Source organism: Colobus angolensis, unplaced genomic scaffold (genome assembly GCF_000951035.1).
Source record: "Colobus angolensis palliatus isolate OR3802 unplaced genomic scaffold, Cang.pa_1.0 Scaffold2, whole genome shotgun sequence".
Classification (NCBI taxonomy): Eukaryota; Metazoa; Chordata; class Mammalia; order Primates; family Cercopithecidae; genus Colobus; species Colobus angolensis.
The window spans coordinates 24,335,708-24,342,280 of record NW_012115154.1 but is presented as its reverse complement, the minus strand read 5'-3'; positions in this window follow the sequence as shown (position 1 = coordinate 24,342,280).

The window sequence follows — 6,573 nt, the reverse complement described above, 5'->3', positions numbered from 1 at the left end:
TGCTATAAGTCATATGTTGACATTCTTTTTGCTCAGAGAGTAGGTGGTATAATGTCCTAGAATAATTAACTGGTCTAGTGATACACTGGTCCTATATCAAAGCCTCAATCACAAAAAGAAGATTTAAAAAATTCCTTGAAACTTTTTTAAGTAAGATAAATTAATTATAAACATTACAAAGCACTTTTTTTGAGATAGAGTCTCCCTGTGCCACCCAGGCTGAAGTGCAGTGACATGATCTCAGCTCACTGCAACCTCTGACTCCCTGGTTCAAGTGATTCTTGTGCCTTAGCCTCACTGAGTAGCTGGGATTACAGGTGCACCCCACCACACCTGGCTAATTTTTCTATTTTTAGTAGAGATGGGGTTTCACCATGTTGGACAGGCTGGTCTTGAACTCCTGGCCTCAAGTGATCCACCTGCCTTGGCCTCCCAAAGTGCTGGGATTAAAAGTGTGAGCCACTGCGCCCAGCCCCAAACATGATTTTTTTGATTCAATAATGAAAGTCTTTCTTTTTTTAACATGCTCTTCATTAGCTTAAAGTTTTAGAAGTTGTAGGTTTTCACTAAGTTCTTTTTAATTTAAAATCAATGCTTTTTTTTTTTCTAGTAAAAGTAGAAGAGTAGAGACAGATTTACAGTAATAATAAAAGTCTTGCCCCTTGCCTGGCCCTTCAGCCCCAAGTAACCATTACCGACCATGCTTGGACACCTTGCCATATATGTACGTGTATTTGCACACATGCAGAATCTTTTTTTCTAAAACATAGAAAGGTAAACATTATTCTAAAGCTTGCTGTCTTTAGTTTCTGAGACCTTCACTCTGTCTCCATGGAAGTTCATATAGATTTGCCTCATCAATCCAGACAGTCACAAAACATCCCATCGTATAACTATATCATGGCCCATTCAAGTAGGTTTCTATGCAAAATATTTATTTCCAATATTCTATAATTGCACATAATGCTACAATAACTGCCACTCATACACCTTTGCCTATTTGTGCGAGCAAATCTGTAGGCTGAATTCTTAGTGGTGAAAGCATTGGGTCAAACGCCACACACACTTAGATTTTATAAATGATGTTACACTTCCCTCTGAAGGACTGTGTGGATATGAATGATTGTATTCCACTCACAGTGTGTGGCAGTACGTTTCACCCCACGGGTTTATTAATGCTGCATGCGACCATGCGACTATACTCATTTTTAACCTTTGTCAATTGGAGAGGAAAAAATTTTTATATTGCTGCCTAAAAGAACGTAGTTGATCATCTTTAGAAAAGCAGACAAGGAATACGCATAATCAGTTCTCAGAAAAAATAAATGCAAATAGTCATGCACCAAAACTCTTAAGCTCAGGAGTCTCAGCCTTCCTCCGGTGTCAACACTCACTGCACTGAGCCCTGCTGAGAACTCCCAGACACCTGCCGGTCTCCCCCACACTTGCCTCATCTCCAAAGATGGGAGAGGTATCTCTTGATGTTTCCATCATTCATCAACTTAGACTATTACAACGCTGTTTCACAGTTTGGACAAGAGCAAAACAAAACCCATTACTTAAACATTACATAATGGGAACATTTTTATACTCATTTTAATTTTAAAAGAGGATTGACTTACATGCCACATTTTTAACATTTTGAAGGGCTTGATTTATGCATGTCAAGGTGAGGAAGAGAATCGCCAGGAAATGCAACATAACTAGGCATACTTAAATGAACGTCCAAAAGAGGAGAGCAGTACAGTCACTCCTCACGGGTGAGACTAGTAGAGAAAACAAGGCCAACGAGCATTTTACATAAATTTATTGACAATCATTTGAAAATTAATGATTAAAGGGAACTCAAGGATGATCAAAAAAGCATTCTTCATCTGTTGAGATTCCTATAATGAAGATAAAATGGGCTTTTCTACAAATCAAAGTCAACAATAAATATTTATAGCTGTGCTCAGCACCGTGTTAGGAAGTCAATGAGATGAAAAGTTAAGATGTGTTTTCCGGGCCAGTGTATATTGCAGAAAGTAAAAGTATACCATCTTCCCCACCATCTGAGTGCAAGGGATGGGAGGAGGGAGACAAGGAGAGTGGCCTTGTTTATCGAGGAGGGAGCTCCCCAGAAAGCCAACACTGGAAGACTGGTAAGCAGGACGCGTAGGAGGAGAGGCCCCGGACTCATACCCAGGGGAAGAGTGAGGTAGCAGGATTGGGCGGAGGGAGGTGCTGAGCTTGGCAAAGCCACCACCAGACCTCAGCCTGGCCACGGGAGCTCCAAGGCTGGGTGGCCAGTGTGGCTTATCCAGTCCTGAAGCAGTCTTCTGAAGTCTCAGTCCATGCAGGCCGCGGTAACAGAGGACCACAGCTGGGGCAGCTTATAAATAACAGAAATGGATTTCTCCCAGTTCTGGAGGCTGAAGTCCAAGATCAAGTTGCTGGCAGATTTGGTGTCTGGCAGGGGCTGTCTCATTGTCTTGTAGAGGACACTGTCTTCCTGCGTCCTCACAGGATGGGTATGGGGACAGAAAGAGAGAGTATGAGCTCCCTGGGGTCTTTTATAAGGACACTAACCCCATTCGTGTGCACTTTGCCCTCATGACTTAATCGTCTCCCAAAGGCCCCACTGCCTGGCGCCACTGCATTAGGGGTTAGGTCCCAGCCCATGAATTTCGGGAGGGCACACACAATCAGACCATGGCATCTGTATCGCAGCAACATGCCCTGCAAGCTGACCGCCACTGGGAGGAAGACAGGAGTAAGGGAGCAGATACTGCCATTGAAAAGCTCCTCTTTGCCCACGGACTGTAATGCAACAGTGGTAGATCGACTCCGGGAAATCAGAGAAATGTCCATGCTCAAGTAAAACAATAGTAACCTTCGTCATCACAGAGGCCGTCCTGCAGCTAGACTGACCGAGTTCAAATTCCAGCCTCACCCGTCACTGATTTGAACTCTCTGAGACTCTGTTTCCTCAACTGTGAAATGTGGACACTCTCTCACCTCCTTGGATTGTGGTAAGGATGAATTAAGTTAATATTTGTAAATAATTTAAAACGCGGCCTGTTGCGAAGTGCATGCTATTTGTGAAGGTTGTATCTGTCATGACCCTGTGGTTCCTGCCTCATCCCGCCTCCACCATTCCCCTCCAGGACTGTCTCTCACTGCAGACCGTGGCATCTGTTCTGACGGCTCCTGCTGGAGCCCAAGTGTCTTTCGGGTGGTCTCTTGCTTCCTGTCATGTTGCTCCTTCTTTAGGAAAGTCTGGAGATGCACACGCCTGTTTCCAAGTTGTCGTCTGTGTCCATCCGTTCGTGCATTGCTATAAGGAAATACTTGAGGCTGCATAACTTATAAGGGAAAAAGGTTTAACTGGCTCATGGTTCTGCAAGCTGTACCTGCTTCTGGTCAGGGCTGAGGAATCTTCAAACCATGGCAGATGGTGACAGGGAGCCAATGAACCACCTGCTGAGAGAGAGAAAAGGGGAAGGCGCCACACACTTCTAAACAACCAGATCCCCTGTGAACTAACCCAGTGAGAATGCACTCATCACCAAGAGGGTGGCACCAGGCCATTCCTGAGGGATCCTCTCCCGTGGCCCAGTCACCTCCCAGCACTGGGAATCACATTTCAACATGAGACATGGAGGGGACACATATCCAAACCTGGGCATCATCTCTTTGGACATTACATTCCATATGTTTCAAACTGGCTCTGGAAAGTCCAGAGCGGCAGGCACTCTTTGGAGGCCACCCCACAGGTACAGCATCCCTCTTCCCAGTAATAAACATGGATATTTGTTCGGCCGTGATGGAAGCCCCTTGGTCCTCACCATCCCCAGGACATAAATCACATTTGCTCTGCATCAGGGCTTCTCAGCCTCGTCACAATGGGCTTGGGGACTGATAGTTCTTTGTTGTGGGGGCTGCTCTGTGCAGCGCAGGATGATGAGCCGGGCCTTCACCCATGAGATGCTCGCAGCACCCCTCCCCACATCATGGCAACCTATCATGGGGTTCTGCAGACACTGCCAAGCTGCCTGCCATTGAGAATCACGGGTCCAAGGCGGTCTAAGCCCCTCCCATTCACCGAATATTTGCTCTCCTGTTCTCTCTGGAGTTGGGGGCCCAAGAAAGGAGTCTCCCAAGAGGCTTTGAAAAAATAAACATTCTTCCTGACAAAAATGAATGACCTTTTCAGGAGAAAACCTGCCCCTGCTCCTCCTTCTGACTTAGGACACCTGGAGCTCCTCCACCCACCAGCAGCCCCGGAAGAGGGAGTGACGCTCAGGGACGCTGAGCTGCTGATGGGGTGTGGACATTCCTACCTCTATTCCTCTCATTCTGTGACATCATTAAATACCATCATCGTCTAAGCCATTTTTATTTGAGCATTCCGTTATTAGTAGCCAGACATATTTTTAATTGACGCACGAGAAGGATTTCCTCTGTGTTCACCTTAGAAATGTCAGGCATCCCCCAAATCCCTCAGAGCTAAAAAATGAGCCCCCATGTGTGCTCTCTGTAATATGATTTACAGACCACAATTTCATTTGCCCACAAATGTTAGCTACTGAGGCTGAAAAGTTCTGTTTTTTAAAGTAATTCTAGATTTTTTATGCAGAAGTGAGACTCAACCAACTATGGTCAACATCCTTTCCGGTGCCTGAGTTGTGTGTCTGTTTTGATCAATTAGGATGCATGCATAGAGATGTCAGTTATTACACCTTTGCCACATTTCCAAGGACCGAGTCCCCAGTACGATGGGGCTTCCCTGGAAACAGCTGCTCTCTCTGGTCTTGCACATATGTGAGCCTCCTTCACTAAAGCCATTGGCCTGCATATATATATATATATATATTTAATTGCCACTGGAATTCGTGGCTGGAGGGAACTACAAAGGTCAGTGGGTTCACTTTTCTTGCTGTACAGATGGAGAGACTGAGAACCAGGGAAGCTCGATGGCCCAGGGTTCCACAGCCGTCACGTGGAGGCGGAGCTGGGAACAGGACTCTTTTGTGCCCTTTATATTTTTCTCTTTTGATGTTCTTCCAATTCCTCCCCACTTCTTATGTTTCTCTACCTGGATATCATGTCCTAAATCACTCATTTACAACATACCCAGGCACCCCCAAGTGCTGTGCCAACTGCCTCGGGGTGCACAACAGAATAACCATCATGGCGCACTCTCCAGGTCCACTAGCTAAATCAGCTTTCCCTGGGAGGACCCCTGTGGCCCAAAGTCCTCCAGCCTGATAGCATGACTGGAGCACCCACAAGCCTCCCTGGAGCGCTCAGTGCCTCCTCAATGTGCCTTCGATTTGGATGCCATGGCAGAAGAGCTGCGCCATGCCGAATGTGTCTCTGATGAGCCCCTGTGTCTGTGAGCTTCTGCAGGCTCGAAGTGCTTCCCCATCCAGGACGCAAGCTGAGCCTCCCACCAAGGTGGTAAAGTCAATAGGGCAGATACTTTTCTCAACTATGGCTGAGGGTGTTGATGTTTAAGTCCTAGTCAGAGGCCGTGCACCAGGGACCATAGCAGCAGCAGATACCAGGGTCCAGGTCTCAACTTTGTCTGTTCTGGCCAGAGGACCAGCGTCTCCTTGCCTGAGCCGCAGCGTGGACTTCTGCTTCTTCTGGGGATCCTTGAGCTTTGCTCCCTTCTATCTCTTAGCAAAATATGTAGTGAGAGTAAACTTGACCCTCTCGTCAGTATCCTGACACTCTCGGCTTTTTATTTTGGAATGTTCATAATTTCTGCCTTCCAGATAACCTACCTCTGATGCAAATTGCACAGGAATCCCTCATTCTGCATCGCTGATCCTGATGTAGACGCACTTGTAATTTCTCTATGAATAGACGTCTAAGTGCTGGTTAGCTTTCACAGAGCGACACGGGAATGAGCAGAAGTGGGCACAGCAGCACATGAATATCAATCACCTCTATTATGATCCATGCACAGCGGAGCCGCCTCGGCAAATCAACAAAAGCTTGCTTCTCCACTCATGGGGCCAGCATGGATTTGGAGGCCAGACCAAGCTGCAAATGCATCTCTTAGTTCAAGAAGCACGGAAAGGTTTTGTTATGGTGGTTTTAATTTCCGTTTTCCAGTTGTTATATGTGACTTTTATGGCTAGAAATCCCAGCGTTGCAGGAGGCGTTGCCCTCCCTGAGCCCCTGCATTGTCTGCGCACACACTGCGGCTCTCACGAGAACACATCCCAGCCTTGCCTTGCCGTTTCAAACGCCACCAGTGACCAGAGCACCAGGCACTGCCGTTTCCACAGCTGCACGGGTTTGGCAGGGGAATCCCCTTCAGATAGATCCCTTTTTCTTATCTCCATGACCAGAATCTCTTAGATCACCTTTATCTCACCTGCAGCTGCTAAACTGTACTTCTGTAGGCTGAAAACTCATTAATAATTGTAGGACTGTTATCAAAAAGTTTAAGCCTTATGGAAGATAATGGAAACTCAGGGAGGTTTTAGTGCTTCATCAACAACTTTTCTAGGAACTCTAATGGGGAAGCAAAAGAAATAGCAAATGGGAAAGGATTTACAAATTTGGATTTCTTTCTTT